Source organism: Carassius auratus, chromosome 36, assembly GCF_003368295.1.
Source record: "Carassius auratus strain Wakin chromosome 36, ASM336829v1, whole genome shotgun sequence".
Taxonomy (NCBI): Eukaryota; Metazoa; Chordata; class Actinopteri; order Cypriniformes; family Cyprinidae; genus Carassius; species Carassius auratus.
The window spans coordinates 2004911-2024348 of record NC_039278.1 but is presented as its reverse complement, the minus strand read 5'-3'; the positions used below and the strand labels follow the sequence as shown (position 1 = coordinate 2024348).

The window sequence follows — 19438 nt, the reverse complement described above, 5'->3', positions numbered from 1 at the left end:
ACTTCTGCCGACAGTCAAGAGGTGTTATTCCATGAAAGTGTGGACTCAGAGGAAGACCGCAAGGGTTTAAGGTGCCATTTTGGACAGGGCCACAGGACACTCTAGCTTTGTCTGGCTAATCAGTAACCTGCATTATAATTAAGCGTTGGATTATTAGCATGTCATGTTTTTACTTCAGTATGATGACTCTCCATTAGGAACCAATCATTTGATTTCCTATTCAAAAATGAATAAAGAAGAATGAAGAAGCTTGCTTTTTTTTTTTTTGGTGGGGGGGGGGGTCTAGGATTTGTTTAAAAATTGTTTACATCCTTAAATTAGTTCTGTCTCTTTGGATAAAAGTGAAGTGGAAATAACAGTTCCATGATAATATGTCTAACATTTACCACTCTCGTCTTTTAAGTCAAAAGACACTAGCTATGTGTGTGTGGCATTAATAAATAATTGTGAAAACTGAAGTCACATTTATGAAATAAATTAGTAATATTAATTTTATTACATACTAAATTGAATGTACTAAGACGTACTAAGTCTTATTTCTTGGGCTTGAGAAAGCCAATATGTATCTGAACATTTATTATGAGAGTAATTGACACCGACTAAAACTTTAATGTTTCACCATAAAAAGTACTTATTAATGAACACATATGATTATGGTGGGTTTAATTTCCTTGATTTCTCTTCTTTGAACAACACTTTCAAAATTAATTGGATTAGACAGTGTTTGTGTAATCCAAACTCAAATGGACTTTTATCCCCATAACTACTTTTCAAAATTAGGTGGTCTTCCTTTTTCTATTGATCTGTATTTATAATATTGCTAGAATGCCTTACAGTTTAACCAAATTTCATAAACAGGCATCACTTGCATGGTCATTCATTTTTAAGCACCCATCAGCGGTACTTCATTTGGAAAAACTTTTTTTTTTGGTTGTTTCTTTAGTTCTTTAACTCGGAACGTCTTATTTTAAGTCACAAATAATTCTTATGTAAATGTAATTTCCCAGTAACTCCCAAAGAATTCTCCATCATCATGGATGCTATTCCTAAAGGAGTAAAAGAGTATCGGATAAAAAAATCTACTCAAGTAGTTAGTTAGTAACTTTGGGTCATATATATTGAGCCTATTTTTATTTAGATATATAGATAAAATGTATGTAATGTGTGTGTGTATAAATGTATATATTTCATCAGCCTTTACTCCAATTTATGTAATTAATTATAAAACCCTGACTGTTTACTTAAGTAACAGATATAGATGTCATGCCATAAAATATTTTTAATTTTAAATATTTGACTTTATATTAAATTTGAATTTAACATTGAAAGTTAATGTGATATAAATATTGCTACTAATCTTTCATTGTTCAGAAAGAGAGCAAATAACATTTACATTATTAAAGATCATTTTCACTGACAGTCTAGAGTTCAATCACTCTCAGAAACTGAAATCACTGAAACTGTTAACACTGTGAAATCAATATCTTAATTATAGATTCGTACACACATCTGCACTTTGTTGTTTCTGACGAGAGAATTCGGCAGAAAGAGGTATTCAGTCAGTGAGCGAGTGAAGGAAGCACCGACATGTTAGCGATGACTCATCTGAATGCCTCTGATTGGCCATTGCATTCAAAAGCTCAACAGAACCGTGTGTGATTGGTTATAATGCGCAATGCTGTAAAAACGCGTCTGTCTCTGGCTCACTTGCCAGCAAGCGATCACAGATCTGAATTTAGCAGCTGATGATATGACTTGCTGAACGTAGCTACTCGTACCGTTGTGATTGTATTAAAATTAATCAAATCTTAATCGACTATTTTTTGTCTTTTGGAAGTTGCATTCAACTTGGTTCCCTTCTGTTATAAGTCACACATACAACAAACTAATGTCACAGGTAGGCTATCGTGTACTGTAATCGAATGTAGCCCAAGTTATTGTTGAACAGTAGACAGCACACGCGGTGTTCATCTAATAAAGATCTCCATCGCAAGCAAATAATAGCCTTAGCAGATTTGCTTTCAATTCAGTGCAGTTCCATAGCACCGTTTTCAACGCTGCTGATGTTCTTAAAGGGGGGGTGAAATGCTATTTCATGCATACTGAGTTTTTTACACTGTTAAAGAGTTGGATTCCCATGCTAAACATGGACAAAGTTTCAAAGATTAAGTTGTACATTTGAAGGAGTATTTCTGTTCCAAAAATACCTCTTCCGGTTTGTCACAAGTTTTGGAAAGTTTTTTTCGAGTATGGCTCTGTGTGACGTTAGATGGAGCGGAATTTCCTTATATGTGTCCTGAGGCACTTCTGCTGGAAGAGCGCACGCTCCCGTATAGCAGAGCACTGAGAGCACAACAGACTTCACTGATCAGAGCGAGAGCGTCGCCAAATGTCACAAAAGGAGTGTGTTTTTGGTTGCCAGGGCAAGACAACCCTGCACAGATTACCAAAAGAGAAACAGCATTAAGGGACCAGTGGATGGAGTTCATTTTTACAGAGCATCAACGGAGTTGTGCAAGTGTTTGTGTTTGTTCCCTGCATTTCGAAGATGCTTGTTTTACAAACAAGGCCCAGTTTGACGCTGGATTTGCACATCATTTATTTCTTAAGGATAATACAATCCCAACGAAAAAGGGTCACGATTGTGTGTTGGAACCGCATGCGGTGAGTAAAACTGCTTCAAATATCTCTGTGTTGTTAACTTAGCTATCGGCGCGTAAGCACATCAAGTAAACAACATGCGATGTTGTCATCAAACTGCACTTTCCACATGTACAGCTTAAAAAAAATTAAAACACACACGTCACGCCTCCAGCCTGGGAAAAATTGGTACAGATTATCTTTCTCTTATGAATATAATAAAACTAAAGACTTTTTGGAGTTATGACGGATGCAGTACTACTCTATGGGTACTCAAGATTAACAGGATATTGAGTGAAAACGAGCATTTCACCCCCCCTTTAAACGTTACAACTCTGAGTGAACCGCTTCAGATGCTCAGCGCGTGCGGCAGGGAACTGAATGAATCATTCAAACTGATTCATGAACCAATTTACTCATTTGCCTATTGGTTTGATCAAGCCTTTGAACAGAACTGACTCAAAAGAATGAATCATTCGCAAATGGGCATCGCTCATTGCCCAGAGAAAAGTAGACGGCGCGTTTGGAATAAACTGAAGCATTTATAACATTTATTGCATTAAGATAAAGTAACGAGAGGAGCGTCGCCCACAGTAACGAAGTAAAAGTACAGATTTTTCCCAATAAATTTACTTAAGTAAGAGTAAAAGAGTCCAAAAAGTATTAGTTACCCCCAAAAATTACTCAAGTAAATGTAACGAAGTAAATGTAACTCGTTACTACCCACCTCTGATTTTAACATTTCTGTTCTGCGTTCCTCTGATATTATTACCGTTCTGAAACCGGTTTGGGAGGAAGAAATACCGGTTAATAACGTTATTTTTTAAAAACAATATTATTTGCCTATAATTTGCCTAATAAAAATAATGTAATAATAATAATAAAGTATAGCGTTTTCCTTATTTTTTTAATCATATTTATCATATTTTTTATCCTTTATAATTTTTTATCCTTAAAAATGAAAAAATAGAGATCTAACGCTTACAGTTTACAGCTTGCACCAGATTTTGTACAAATGTAAGCTAGGCCTACTTAAAAAAAAAAAAATATAATAAATTCTATCAACACTTTAAAAGTAGTTTTCAGATGTAAAAATGTTTGCTGCACTTGTATAAGATTGCGTTTTGAGTAAGTCGTGGCTCATTGCATTTTATTAGCCCTATTACTTTCCGAAATAATGAAGGCTAAAATGCTTGTAGTCTAAAGAAAAATGTTTAAAAACATTATAAAAACAGTTATTAGTTTCTCTTCAAATCAAATCCTCTAAAGTTTAGGCTACAAAAACCTCAATCCAAAAACAAATTAATGTAAGCTGAAGCTGACGCCTACCTCTCTCATTGAATAACAAATGAATATAAAAAAAATAGCCTAATGTTTGTAAACATTTTGTATATTATATATGTAAACATAAATATTATATATATATATATATATATATATATATATATATATATATATATATATATATATATATATATACATATATATATATATTAACCATGCAGAAAAACCTTTTTAAATAAATTGATAATTTACTGAAAATAAATAAATTACTTTTTAAACCGTTGAACTGATTATTAATCGGTCAAAATCAGCTGAACTGTGTTTTCTGCACTCAGAAACCGGTGACAGTGAACGAATCAGCAGAGCTTGTACGAGCTTTTTTCATCATTAAAGAGCCACACAGATGGGAAATCAGAAATTACCTGTGTTACAGTGTATGATGTAGCTGTCCATCAGTGTAAAAAATGTGCAAAGTAATTAAACCAAAAAGTACACAATTTATAAAGTTATTGGCTTCTAAAGTAAGGAGTCGACTCTGAATCGCTGAAACGAGTCGTTATAGATTTCAAATCTTTTGCCCATCTCTATGTACGTCACTAGGAACACTTTGCATAATAATCTCCGCCTACCGTCTTGAGAGAAACGAAACTCTGACCTGCCCCCCCACACACACAGACGCTATGGTTGGTGTGATATCATGTCGAGGAGACAATGTGTTTTTAATTGTAAAGGCAAGTTTGTTTTATTTTCACTGCCAAAGAATGAAGATCAGAAGAACCAATGGCTAAAATTCATTTTTACCACAATACCAGAGCAGTACAACAAATCCTTGTTGTGTTCACAACATTTCACTGATGACTGCTTTTCTAATCTCGGTGAGTACAAGGCGGGATTTTCAAAGCGTTTGGCCATAAAAGAGGGTTCATTACCAACTTTATTTAGACCAACGAGCATCTCCGAATCACAACGCGAAGTATGATTATGAAGTTATGTGTTTGTTTTCTACCGAGGGTCTTATCAGTATGTGTGTTGTCTGCAGCCTTTGTCTGCGCTGGTCTTCATTTACAAACACGTCATTAAAATGAAGTTTAACAAGTGCTGCTAACAGATATTCTGTGATAAAGTAATCCATATGAAAACAACGCAATGTCCGTTTTTCACGTGTCCCTTCATTATATCTAATGTGACCACGTCCCCGCGCTGAACGCTCTATTCAGATTCAAACTGAAGCGCGCGGCGTGAATACACCCACACAGAAGAAAAAGCAGCGAGACTGTTCAAGTTTTTTATTTTACTGTTTGCTTCGCGATGAGAGGAATAAGACATAATTCACCCCAAACAGATGCTAACGCATAGTTTACCTTGGAGGTGTGTGCGGAACAACCAATCAAACCTGACTATGTTAGTTGACCAATCAGAACACAGTATGCTACCGAAAGGTGGGGGTTAAGGAAACTGAATCTTTTGAACAGCTTCGCGCGAACCGTTTGGGGATCTCTGAGAATTGAGGTAATTTTAAAATGATATTTTGACAAAATGACAATGTTTTTTAACCTTGGATGGATTTAAACCTATTGTACATGACTTATAAACAGTGATAGGAAGCTTAGAATTTTCATCTTGCTGGCTCTGTAAATCTTTCTCAGACGTTTCCATATGTCGAAATTGATTAGCGCATCTATCTGTGCATGATGATGTCCAATGACTCTGGCGAGCGGAGCTTCTCAAAGTTGGGAATAATCAAAGGAGAGCTGCTGTCCTCGGTTGGGCAGGAAAGGCTAAGCATGCTGGCGCTTTAGTGTAGAGACCACGTAGGATGGATTTTTCTGTCCCGCTCCCGCAAAAATATATGTTATTTTCTAACGATCAAGTTTCGTCCTGCTACCGCCTGCAAAATCCCGCGGGTAAAGTTTTTTTTTTTTTTTTATCCACTGCATATTCTGCCTGCTACTCTGTTATTTTTTCAATTGCTCCCCTGTTGAATATAAATTTTAAAAAGAAACAAATGTTTTGTTTTATTTGCGTTTAATTAAATGGATGAAGGGAACAAGGAATTTAGAACATAGAAATACAGTAAAAAAGTAAGAAATGTAAATACAAAAATATACCTATTAGGCTATAGTATAGCCTAATGAATTATATAATAATAATAAACCTGGATTTATTTCATGTTCAATGGAAAATTAGCCTATACTGCTTAAGAATGCCTTCTTTTCTTCAAACAATAAACGAAAATCAATTTTCCTTAATAACAAAATAGACCAATTTTAAATATTTAGCAAAATAAATAATTAAAAATAAACGGAATTAAAACAAAATAGTAGACTACGATTACTAATGCAGTCCGTGCAGGAATAGCAGGTCGTTCACTGATGAGGGCTTCAGATTAATATCTCAAAGTCTCTGCCCATTTATGCGACCGCAATTACTGAAAGACCTCTCCAATTGTGCGCTGGGAGCTGGAATGCAAAGTAACTGTCATGATTCTGCCTTCATGTCCTGACTTTTCTCTAGTCTTGAGGCAGGATCATGACAGACCCGTGTTTTGTGTACAAGTGCCTTGTCTTTGGGCCATGTGCTTGTGTTCTCTCGTCCCCTTGCCCCGCCCCCTTGTTATCCTAGTCTTGTCGTGATTGCCGTATCTGTGCCACCTGTTGTGTCTTAATTAGTTCCCCTATTTAGATTCCCTAGTGTGCTCTGTCTTTTTTCGGTTCATTGTTCCACATATGTGTTTCTACATGTCAGCCTTGTGAGAGAGTTTATCCTTGTAACCCCCTTTAAGAAGTCTTTGTGTAACCGTGAGTGTTTATTTGTAGTTAGTGTTCAGAGTCTTTGTTTATCTTGTTTATCGTGTCTTGTAAAGTAATTTAGTGTCTACCTTAGTCGTTGTTTTCCCCCTCGTGGGTTTTGTTTTCCTTTTTGTTTTAATAAATCCTGTGTTTGGTACTTCCTGTCTGCATCTGAGTTCATCCCAACCCCTCCACATAACAGAATGAACCGACTAAACGAACTCTGCAGACAGGTTGTCCTCCAGTCTTCAACACCAATTGGAGTTCTGCCAGCAATGCTGGATGTCGTTCCCCACCGACAAGAAGAGGGTCGCCCTCCCAAACTCGTCTGAGGGTGAGTTGGTTCTTCGCCACTATGCCCGGCTGTGGGAGAGTCTCTCCCAGGAGGAGCCGCAGAGGTCCCCACCAGCTGCCAGTAATCCCAGAAGGTCATTTCCTGGCTGTTACTACACTGGGGGAACAGGCAGATCCCTCCCAGTGTCCTGAGGCGCCTTCCACACCTATCAGTCTCCCCAGGAAGCGAGGGAGACGGTTTTCGTGGGAGTCAGCCTCGGAATCATCTGCGTCAGAGTCTGCCCTGCCTGAGACCGAACTCCCCCAACCCGTCTCTGACCCAGCTGTGACCTCTGTACCGCAGCCAAGGAGGAAGAGGAAGAAGGGGTCTTCCGGTCCTGCGACTCTGTCTCCTCCTGAGTCGGCGAGGCCTCCTGAACCAGCAGCGGTGAGTGTTGGCGTGCCCGAGCCAGCACCAGTGAGCCTTGACCCCGAACCGGCGACTAAGAGAACTGTTTCCAAGTCTGCAGTCGTGAGGACGGAGGAGAGAGCCGCGGCCGACTCCGCAGCAGAAGCATTACTACAGTCTGTCTCATCTCGTAAGGAGATGCCTGTCGTAATCGTATCTGTGCCACCTGTTGTGTCTTAATTAGTTCCCCTATTTAGATTCCCTAGTGTGCTCTGTCTTTTGTCGGTTCATTGTTCCACATATGTGTTTCTACATGTCAGCCTTGTGAGAGAGTTTATCCTTGTAACCCCCTTTAAGAAGTCTTTGTGTAACCGTGAGTGTTTATTTTTAGTTAGTATTCAGAGTCTTCGTTTATCGTGTCTTGTAAAGTAATTTAGTGTCTACCCTAGTCGTTTTCCCCCTCGTGGGTTTTTTTTCCCCCTTTTGTGTTAATAAATCCTGTGTTTGGTACTTCCTGTCTGCATCTGAGTTCATCCCAACCCTTCCGTATAACATTAACCTACATGGCGTGTTACTTTGCTTAATCTCGGAAACTCTTGATCGCCTTTTCCACCACTGGATCTCTCGCTATTTCGGAATGGAATGACACTTCGCTGTCCATGGTTTCATCAGCATCCTCCCATTCCGCAAAGTCTATTTTATTTTAGTCTATTATAAATAAAGGTTTATAGTAATTTTATTTTGCTAGATATTTCCACTTTGCGGGAGTCCCGCGAATAACTTTTTCCCACCCCGCACACAATATCTTGCTGTCCGCATTCACCAATCAAATATTGTCCCGCGACGCGCTGGGTCCTGCAGGAATGCAGGGGTGCGTTTCCCGTACAACGACATAGCTCGCAGATTAACCACCATGGTACGATGCATCTTTATGAAAACTAACAACCTAGTCACGACTGTTTCCCGAAACCATGGTACCTGTGTCGCAGATCCATAGTTCAACCTACAGTAATTTGGTTTTATTTTCTCTTTTCTTCGACTCGAATTACGCTTTTGAAATGTTACGTAGGAGTCGAGTAATAACGAATCATTTGTTTGTTCTGCAATACATTATACACACACGGAGTTAAAAATATGCTCTTCTTATCCCAATGTCAATAATTTCACAATTTCAGATAAATACTATTTATGTAATATTGATAGGCTACTTAACCACAATTGAAAAAAGATGGGTTTTGAAAAACTGTGATGTACTGTTGTGGATTGCTTTTTTTGCTCAATATTTCCTATTTATGTCGTCTTGCCATTCTGATGTGTTAATGAAAATGACACCAAAACCCCAATTTTCAATGCTTAAAATTGCAGTTCTTTTCGAGAAGGTGGTGGAAAATAGTAAAGTCCAGCTATTTTCAAAGCTGAAAAATAGCATTAAAAACACTGACATAAATAAAATCTGGACAGAAATCACTCAAAAAATAAATGATGCTGGATATGGACTAAGTCCAGACAAAGTCAGGAATAAGTGGAGGGACTTCGCAAGTGTGACAAAACAGAGGGCTGTGGCACGTAAGAGGGAAGCAAAAAAGACTGATTAGGTATCGGTTCTGTTCCTCCTGTCCCTACAGAGGAAGAGACAGTTTTGGCCATCCTGGGGCCTGTTGCAATAGAAGGATTCTTGGAGATATGGATACATGTGCATCAACCAGGCCTTTGCCTTCAAAGTCCAGGCCTCCAACATCAGGCCCTCTCCAGTCTGGCTCTTCAACATCAGGCTTCACATCTTCACAGGGCAATAAGAAGAAACAATGCTTTTAATTCAGTTGTTAGCTACACTGCATTATTATGCTATTGGCAATTTATGGTGGTGTGGGTGATGGCCTAATGTGTGGGTGATGGAAGCATACATGACTCTTTTGTGTGGGACACTTCTGCAGTTTGCAGGTGGCTGAAGAGGGTACATGGCTTTGGTGATAGCTGGCTGCTGGAGACATGTCCTCTTCGCCCATACGTCCTGTCACCTGTGCAGCATCCAGCCACCACTGCAGTTTAAATTATTTGTTCAATCTGACATAATTTCTGTTAAATATTTGGTTTATTTGCTATATATTAAATGAACACTTAAAAACTTAAAAAAAAAAAAAAAACTTTTGCAAACAGTGTAAACCATCTCTCTCTCTCTCTCTCTCTCTCTCTCTATATATATATATATGTGTGTATTCACACACAAACCCATTTGTAGGGAGTATTCTATATTCTAATTCTGTAAAAACAACAAAATCACTCACTTATACTTATACATTTTTTGTTACTTTATTTAGGTACATTCATTTAAAATTAAAAATTAATTTACTATAAATGTCGGAAAGTCTTTTATTTCCTATCATTTTTTTTTTTTTTTTGTACATTGTGATTAATATTATTTTATTCTTTGTTTCTTTTATAGACCACACACACACCCACACATATAACTGTTTGTACACCAATGCTTGTACCCAAACTACAATATTAACCCCTTACTAGTAACCCCCCTTTTTTGGCATGGAGACTGAAATTACATACCCAAAATAAAAAGGTTTCTGCTCATGATTCTTTCTGACTAGATACATAATCAACCTTTGTTCACAAAAGCTGACACTTTAAAGTTTACTGTTCAGGAATCAGAATCACTCAGACTGTTATGATAATAGAGATATATAAGCTCAAACATAAAAACAAAAATAAAAATATAAAAAACATATGTTTTAAATGTATTTAAAAAAAATTTGATGTAGGAAATGAGTTTGAAAACACAGTGTAGCTAAGGCCACAAGTCTTCCAAACCTTCATAAAAAATTTCATAATCGAATCTGTAAAACGGTGAATTTTATGAAATATTTTCTAAGGCCATGTCATGTGTGTTTTTAGAGAAGGCTAATCAGATTGATTTATGGCACTTGTCATCTCTATAAGATCTCACATGTAAACATTCCTGTGCTCTTTGTGTATGTTTCACTGTTGAAAGCTGCCCGATTCATTATTGTATTGTTCTCACCAAACGAGTCTTTCACACCTCCGCCAGGTATGACACATTATCCGCATTATTCTTTTATCATTATTCTTTTGTTTTTATTCCACCTTTATTAGCCTTGATTGTGGTTTTTCAGGCTTTACAAAGCAACAAAGCAGCGATCTCACTTCAGTCTCTCTTTGCATTTAGCCCTTATTTATCAAAAGTCTTACTATAAAAATACAACAAAACATTTTCTTACGACCTTACGTGAATTATTGAGACAAAAATGCATTATGAAGAAGAAAAGCACCTGCTATTAGTAGCATTGGTGCTAACGTTAGCATCAAGCTACATCTGACAATTTATGAAATTATTAGTACACTTTTACTCAAAACTCACTTTAAACCCCGATCGAGTGTTTATAATAACTTCCTTTAGCGATCAGGGGTGGAATTTGGTCGTTTACTGTTGTAAAAATATGTTATTTGTAGCCTTTTTCATCGCTGCACAAGTTAGCATTTCCGATGTACATTTTCGATTTTTTTTATAAAAACGCCCCAGATCTCAAGAAATTCTCATACCAAGCTTTACTATCGTAATCGCGGGTTTATTATTCGGATATTTTGTGTGTACAGAGGTGTTTCAGTGTTGTTTTGGCCAGATAACTACCAGGAAGTGTGCAGGAAGCATGTGACACGATGGGGCGGTGTCCAGATATGAAACTCTAAGATTGACGTTTGAAAGACCCAATCAGAGTCTGAGTCACACACCGCACAAGCTGTGACTACTGCACGCACACACAGATCGCTGGGAGAGGCTGTTTATCATCTGATCGCGTAAATCCGTGGAAAATGAATAGAAATGACGATTCTGTCTGAAGAAATATGAAGTAAACATCAGTAAATATATCCATATATCTCCGCAGATATGCATCTTTGGTCTAAAAATCCTTATTGACGCTGTTCAGTGAGTCTTTGTGAACACAAATAAACCGCTGCTGACGTGACTGCATATGAGTGAGTTGTGAATTTCTATTCAAAATGTGGCATAATACGTATTTATTATTTTGCACTCCTGACATAAATCACTAAATATCTGTCACTGCAACAATGTTTTATCAAAATATTGGTCAAATATCGAAGCTTGAGTCTTTAAACTTTCCATTGATGCACAGTTTGTCCAGATGAAGTAAGACAGTGATGTTTAATGTGCTGTGAAAGTGAAACAATAATAAACTGGGGCCGTCAGCGATGTTTGCACGTAAAGGGGTTGTTTAAAGTTTGCTGGAAGAAGTTCTCCGTGCCCTTCTCTCTGAACGGAGCCCTGTCAAAGGAAACTGCCAGACCAGTATTATCCCATTCAGAGTGTCCCACTCTATCACATGGTCCTTCGAGCCGGATCTGACAGCTTTCTGGAGACAATATGGAGCCAGGACAACCATCTGGAGATCCAGCAGTGCGTTCTCGACCCCAGCGGGAGATACAGTTCCCAGCATCCCTTGCAAACTTTGAAGTTGGGTACACACCGAGAGTCACAGTACCCCCTTCCACCGAAGCTGAGGAACTCGGAGCAGCAGCCCCAGCTCACAACATCTCCATCACTGATCCACTTCCACGGCCATCTGTGAGAACAGAGTCATGTCGATCCTGGGTATCTTCTCATCGTAGCAGACCAAGATCTCGAGCCAGTGCTGCCTCATCAACCAAGAAGTCCATTGCAGACGGGCTATCTGAGCTACAAAGTGCCATGTTGGAGGAACAGGTCAAGCGGATGGAATTAGCAGAAGTGCAGCGGCAGATCATGGAGCAGACGCTAGTGGACGAGCAGTGTACTCTTCTAGACAAAGAAGCCAGAGACGCCCTCTATGAGAAGGAGGATCTTCTCCGAGAACAAGAATGGCAGAGACGTCGGCTGGAGGAGAAAGCAGAGATGGCATACAAGAGTAAAGAGGTTATCACCAGGCATCAGATGTTGCGACGGCGAGAGAAAGAGAAAGAGATGGAATTGGCGCAAGCAGCTCTTATCACGTCTTTCCTGAAGGAAGAAGGAATTGAGAGTCCCCGTTCCTCCAGGCCCCTAAGTGAATGTGAGTACAACCTAAGGTCCTCATCAGAAGCTCGGCCTCTCCTACTCCACTCACAAGATGGACATGGACTGCTCCATTCTACTCCATCTATTCATGTTATGCCACCAGTCTCCAGTGCAGTCATAATACCACCTGTCTCGACCAGTCTTACATCAGTCCAGACCGCTCCACAAGTGAGTGCTTATACTACTACTAGTGTACTCGCTCAGCCGCAGCCTACGTATCTTACCATGTTTCCTCCTCTGCAATCATCAACCCAGCTTTGCAGTTGGCTCCCAGATCAGCCGTGAGTGCAGTTACCTCATGTGCTCCGCCACTGTCAGTAGGACAGTATATGGCCCCACTTCGCCAGCCACACATGGTCTATAGCCAATCCCAGGTCCAATATGTGCCTCCACCCATTACACCTTTACAGCCAGTGCTAACTGTCAGCTGCCAACACGCTGTCCTATCCTTACCCCGCCATGCCACCTTCTCCACGACAGGGCACAGCGCCTCTAGATTACAGGGCAACGCCGAGTACTGACCTCATGGAGCTTCTAGTTGCCACATCTTATGGCCTTCCTAGACCTACTCTACCTCACTTTACCTCAGGGAAAGACTCAGACTTTGCCCTGCTCAAGATGGCTTTGGACAATCTGCTCAATACACATGCTCACCTCACAGAGCAGTTCAAATATCAAGTCCTCCTCGATCACTTGAAACTGCCAAGTGCCTACAAGCTAGCCCAAGGCTACATGTACCATCAAAAGCCGTACACCTCAGCCCTCCAGGCTCTCCAAAATAAATATGGGCAACCGCGTCAGCTCGTGCAGAGTGAGCTGGGTGCCATCTTAAACTCGCCTCACGTAAGATCTGGAGATCCAGAGGCATTTGACAACTTTGCCCTATCAGTACAAGGTCTAGTTGGCATGCTCCACTCCCTCGAGGGTGAGAATGGCTACGAACTACGTTGCGGCTCCCACGTCGACAGCCTGCTTAGCAAACTGCCTACTAACTACCGCGATGCGTTTGTGGAGTACAGCATAAACCGAGGCATCCTGAGGACCGGCACTGATCAGACCTACACGCTTGAAGACTTCTCTGTTTGGCTTCAGTTAAAGTCACAAGCAAAGCGCATATCATCTCAAGCCGCTCTGATGTTCCAAGACAAGCCAGTTAAGGGCAAAAAGAAATCCCAGGGTCCTTCATCCAACGTGTTTTACAGCACTGCGAGTCAAGCTAAGGTAGCCCCTCCAGATCCTGCTTGCAGCACAAAGTCACCTAAAGGTAAACCCAGTGTGAAGCCTTACTGCCCGTACTGCGACGCCCGTGAGCATTACCTCAGCTTATGCCCCAAATTCAAAATGCTCACTCCATCAGAGATTTCCGCCTGGATTAAAGACAGAGGATGTTGGAGGTGTGGCAGGAACCATAAACCTGAGGCATGTACTCTCAAGAAGCCTTGTCAAGTGTGCAAACAGCAACACTTGACCGTGCTCCACGAAGTGTGTTTCCAAAAGGCTAAGAAATTGTTAATGGTCAGTGCTGCTCCCGACACCATATACGTTGACCATCCTAGTCGTCCGCAGAGAGTCATGTTGAAGCTAGTTAAGGTGCGCCTGTACAATGCCAAGCACACTCTGGAAGGTTTCGCTATTTTGGATCACGGATCGGATAGAACCCTCATCCTTCCCTCAGCAGTCCAGCATCTCCATTTAGCTAAAGAGCCCGAAAGCTTGCCTTTACGTACTGTCCGCTATGAAGTGATCCGTCTACAAGGAGCCGCTGTCTCATTCGACATCTCCCCAGCTCATTCTCCCAAACAAAGGTACCACATCTTTCATGCCTTCACCGCTGGTGAGCTGAGCCTGTCTGAGCATAGCTATCCTGGCAAGTCACTCATGCGCAGATACTCCCATCTGCAAGGTCTTCCTCTCCCAAAGGTTGACAAGGTCCAGCCACTTCTGTTGATAGGCTCTGACTTTCCACATGTGCTTCTTCCCAAACAACCGGTCCGGCCAGGTCCTCCTGGGAGTCCTGTAGCTGTGTGTACTGCTCTTGGTTGGACATTGCAAGGCCCCGCCAACCTTAACCTCACTGGTGAGCACTCTCACTGCTACTTCACCATGTCTACTAACTCAGAGCTGCAACGGCACATTGAACGACTGTGGGAAGTTGACATAACCCCGTATGCCAAAGCCAAGACTGTGTTCCGCTCCAAAGAGGATCAGCAGGCCCTAGAACTGCTGGAACAGCGCACAGTCAAGACAGAAGTGGATGGAGTAACAAGGTATGCTACTCCACTACTGAGGCGCAAAGCAAGCCTCACGCTCCGGAGCTACGGAGCACAGAACGCCGTCTAGCCAAAGACACTGCTCTAGCCAACACCTACTGTCAAGAAATACAGAAACTTGAACAGTTGGGCTACGCCAAACCTCTACCTCCTGACACAGCAGACAGCTCCACCGAGTCCTGGTATCTGCCGCACCACATTGTCCACCACAACGGTAAGGCGAGGATTGTTTACAACTGTTCCTACCTGCACAACGGTCAAAGTCTCAACAGCCAACTGTTGCCCGGTCCGACCTTAGGTCCTACTCTCCTCTGTGTACTTCTTCGGTTCCGAGAACACAGTGTGGCTATCAGTGGTGACATCAAAGTGATGTTTCACCAGGTTCGCCTGCTACCAGAAGACAAGCCCCTTCTCCGTTTTCTCTGGAGAGGTATGAAGAGGGAGGAGGAACCAACGGTGTATGAGTGGCAGGTTTTGCCATTCGGGACGACATGCAGTCCCTGCTGTGCCACATACGCCCTTCAGCGGCATGTGAAGGATAACAGCAGTGGTTATGTGGACATCCTACACCTTGTGGAGACTGCCTTTTACGTGGACAACTGTTTGACCAGCGTCACGAACGCTGATGAAGCCAAGACCATTATCAACAGGATGCGTAAACTGCTCTCAGCTGGAGGCTTTGACATCAGGCAGTGGGCCAGTAACACCCCCACCGTTGTTGAGCATCTTCCATTGGAAGCGAAAGCAGCAAGCACCGAGTTGTGGCTCTCTCAGTCTCGACAAGATCCCGAAGAGCCAGCCTTAGGCCTTCGCTGGAACTGCCTTACGATCGCCTTGGGTACCGCCACAGACCAGTAGAATATTCACAGCCAACTCTGAGGAACGTCTACAAGGTGATGGCAACACAATACGACCCCCTCGGATACCTAATTCCATTCACCACACGATCGAAGATCCTGATTCAAGACCTGTGGAGAGTGGGAGTTGGCTGGGTTGAACCGATCAGACCAGAGGCTCTGCTGGATATCTGGACACAATGGGAGAGTGAACTAGTCCATCTTCCACAAGTGGAAACTCCCAGATGCTATGTCCCATCAGTAGCAAACACTGGGGCACCGAGATGAGAGGCACACATCTTCTGCGACGCCTCTGAAAGAGCCTACGGGGCCATCGCTTACCTCCGCACCCAAGACAATCAAGGTGAAGTCCACATTGCATTTGTGATGGCTCGGTCACGAGTGAGCCCTCGCAAACAACTTTCCATGCCACGCCTCGAACTGTGTGCTGCTTTAGCCGGAGCCCAGCTGGCTAAAGTCATTATGATAGAACTGTCACTCCCTTCCCAGCAAGTCACTCTCTGGACTGACGCGATGACAGTATTAATGTGGCTCAATTCCGACTCGTGTCGCTTCAAGGTCTTTGTAGGAAATAGAGTCGCAGAAATTCAAGAGCTCACTGAAAACTCGACCTGGTGGTATGTCCGCTCCACTGACAATCCAGCTGATGACCTTACTCGCGGCAAACCCTTGCTCGAGCTCAGCCAGCCGAACCGGTGGAGCCAAGGTCCCCCATTCCTCCGACTACACCCAGACCCCTGGCCAGTGCTTCAGTTAATAGAAGCCCAAGAAGCTGACTAGGATGAACTTCTTAAGACATCGTTCTGTGGAGTCACCACCTGCTCTCCAACCACGACACTCAGGTCTGATATAGACAACTGGGACAGTCTTCTCAAGGCTACCCATGAGAGCCTTCATGGGGGGGCTGATGACCAGAGCAGCCCCACCATGACAGCAGCTGACGTCCAAACAGCAGAGCTACATATCCTCAGACAAGCCCAGAGTGAGTCCTTCCCTGAAGAGGTGGAAGTCTTGCTGCTGGTAAGTCCATATAGAGACTGAGTCGCCTGCTCATGCCTGCTCCAGAGTATGATGAAGCTGTTGGCCTTTTGAGAGTGGGAGGTAGACTACGCAGAGCAGAAGATCTTGACCCAGATGCCATGCATCCTATCATCCTCGATCCCAAATCTTATGTCACGAAGTTGCTCATTAAGAAATATGATAGTGAACTGCTACATCCAGGTCCCGAGCAGGTTTTCGCCAAGATGAGGAGAAGATATTGGATCCTCCGGGGAAGAGAGTCCATCAAGCATCATCAGCACGGCTGTGTTGAATGTCAGAAATGGCGCGCTACTCCAGTGGTCCCTCGGATGGCAGACTTACCCCCTCCCAGACTCTGCTTATACAAGCCACCTTTCTGGTCGACTGGAGTCGATTGTTTCGGTCCCTACAATGTCAAGGTGGGCTGGGGCACAGAAAAGCGGTGGGGTCTGATTTTCAAGTGCATGACGACGAGCTGTATGCATCTTGACCTACTGGAGAGTATAGACACTGATGCTTTCCTGATGTCTCTCTGCCGCTTCATTGCCTGCTGCGGAAAGCCATTTGAGATCCTGGCTGACAGAGGAACCAACTTCCGAGGTGGAGCTGCGGAGCTTCAAGCCAGTTTTGCTGCTTTAGAAGTTCCTCTTCAAGAACAGCTGGCCAGACAGCAAATCGAGTTCCGTTTCAACCCTCCTGGCTCTCCAAACTTTGGGGGAACGTGGGAACGAGAGATCAAGTCAATTAAGTCAGCTCTCCAAGTCATCCTTCAGGACCACACTGTCGCTGAACCTGTGCTGCAAACTGTGATGATTGAAGTGGAAGGAATACTCAATGCTAAACCACTTGGGTACCTCTCCTCCGATGCTGCGGATCCGGATCCCGTCACACCAAATCTACTGTTGATGGGACACCGCGACGCATCACTTCCACAGGCTGTCTATGCATCTAGTGACCTTCTCAGCAGAAGAAGATGGCGCCACAGCCAGATCCTAGAAGACCATTTCTGGTCCAACTTTATCCGTCGCCATCTCCCGGACCTTCAGAAGCAGTCGAAGTGGCACAAGGACACAGACAATCTGGCTGCTGGCCAGGTGGTGATGGTGGTTGATTCGCAGCTACCCAGAGCTCAGTGGCCCATCGGGAGAGTGGTGAGGACCTGTTCCGGTTCGGATGGACAAGTCAGGGCAGCTGAAGTTAAGATCAAGGGACAGACCTATCTACAGCCAGTCGTGCGCCTTGTGCGGCTGCCAGCCTGGGAGGATGAAGGTGACGCCAACTAAGTAGACTTTCCTTTGGGATTCAAATTTATTGCTAAATTTGGGGGCGGCTATGTCGGAAAGTCTTTTATTTCCTGTCATTTTATTTTATTTTTATTTATTTGTTTGTACATTGTGATTAATATTATTTTATTCTTTGTTTCTTTTATAGACCACACACACACCCACACATATAACTGTTTGTACACCAATGCTTGTACCCAAACTACAATATTAAAGTTTGCTGGAAGAAGTTCTCCGTGCCCTTCTCTCTGACCGGAGCCCTGTCAAAGGAAACTGCCAGACCAGTATTATCCCATTCAGAGTGTCCCACTCTATCACAATAAAAATACTGTAATTTGAGTGTTAACATTTTACATGTAGTGAAAACCTCTAACACACTGTTTTACCAATATTGTTATATGAGACATGTGTATTTTGGACTGTTTTTAAATTAAAATTAAACAAAGATAACTCACTTGACAAACTCACCGTTTCTTCTCACAAACGAAACAATGGCTGTGTTCTAATCGGCAAGATTAATGCTTTCAGAGGGCACTTCCAAAGGAGAATAATAGCGTTGGCCACACTGCTAAATAGTTTCAAACTGAATTTGTAATAATAATAAAAAGGCGATTTATGTGATAAACTTAAACCACAACTTTAAGTCTTTTAAATCACTCAAAGTGGATGGTGAAATCTTCTAAAGGAATAGGGCACAGGGTCGATAACTCTGAATAGCACACAGCCCGGGTGCGGCGCAATCAATGACGTCGACACAGCAAACTAACGACGAACTATGCCTCTAACCACAGGTGGAGAGCTGTCGTTCCAACGACACAAGTTTGCGATGCAGTTTGCGAATGTTCGTTTGAACTATGGTTTCGGGAAACACCGAATCGTTGAACTACATTGGTAACGACGGAACTTCCAACCATAGTTGGCTAAAGATGCTTTTGGGAAACGCACCCCTGAATGGATTAGCACTCCCTATGATTACTATAAAGCTGTCGTTCATTTCAGTTTATCGCAGTCTCACAAAAATCTGTTTAATCAATGGAACTTTAGTACTGCAGAATGAATTTCTTATTTACATCATGTTACACTTTGTTTGTTATAACGAGAGACTAGTTGATTCTAACTTAAAAAAAGCATCGCCACTCAGGAAATCAACAGAAAATGACGTTTATCCAATTTCTAGACCAAAGTCCCTTGTCTTAGCTTTAGCTGATCTTCTCTTGTTTTCGTTTTGTTCCCTATATCACTCCCGTAGAACTTGCCCAGAATACAGTTATTTGCAAAGAAATGGGCAAACTTAAGAGAGAGAGAGAGAGAGAGAGAGAGAGAGAGAAATTACATTTTTCCTATGTCCCTTTGCTATATTCGATATTATTAGCCTAAGCTGGAAATAGACTGTTAACATATGGCTGTGGTTTTCACACCTCTCCATGTATCTGACACGCCCACTTCAGGCCTCGCAGTCTCCACTAATGAGCTGATGAGCTGACTCAGGTGTGATAGATGAGGGAGACATACAAAATGTGCAGGTCTGGGGTA

General features: G+C 42.2%; 1 protein-coding gene across 2 annotated transcripts in view; it reads right to left on the bottom strand.

Annotated features, from left to right (window-relative positions):
• LOC113054931 (synapsin-2) overlaps positions 1-19438 on the bottom strand; it is a 113303-nt gene that overhangs the window by 21490 nt on the left and 72375 nt on the right. The gene's annotated exons all lie outside the window — the stretch shown is intronic.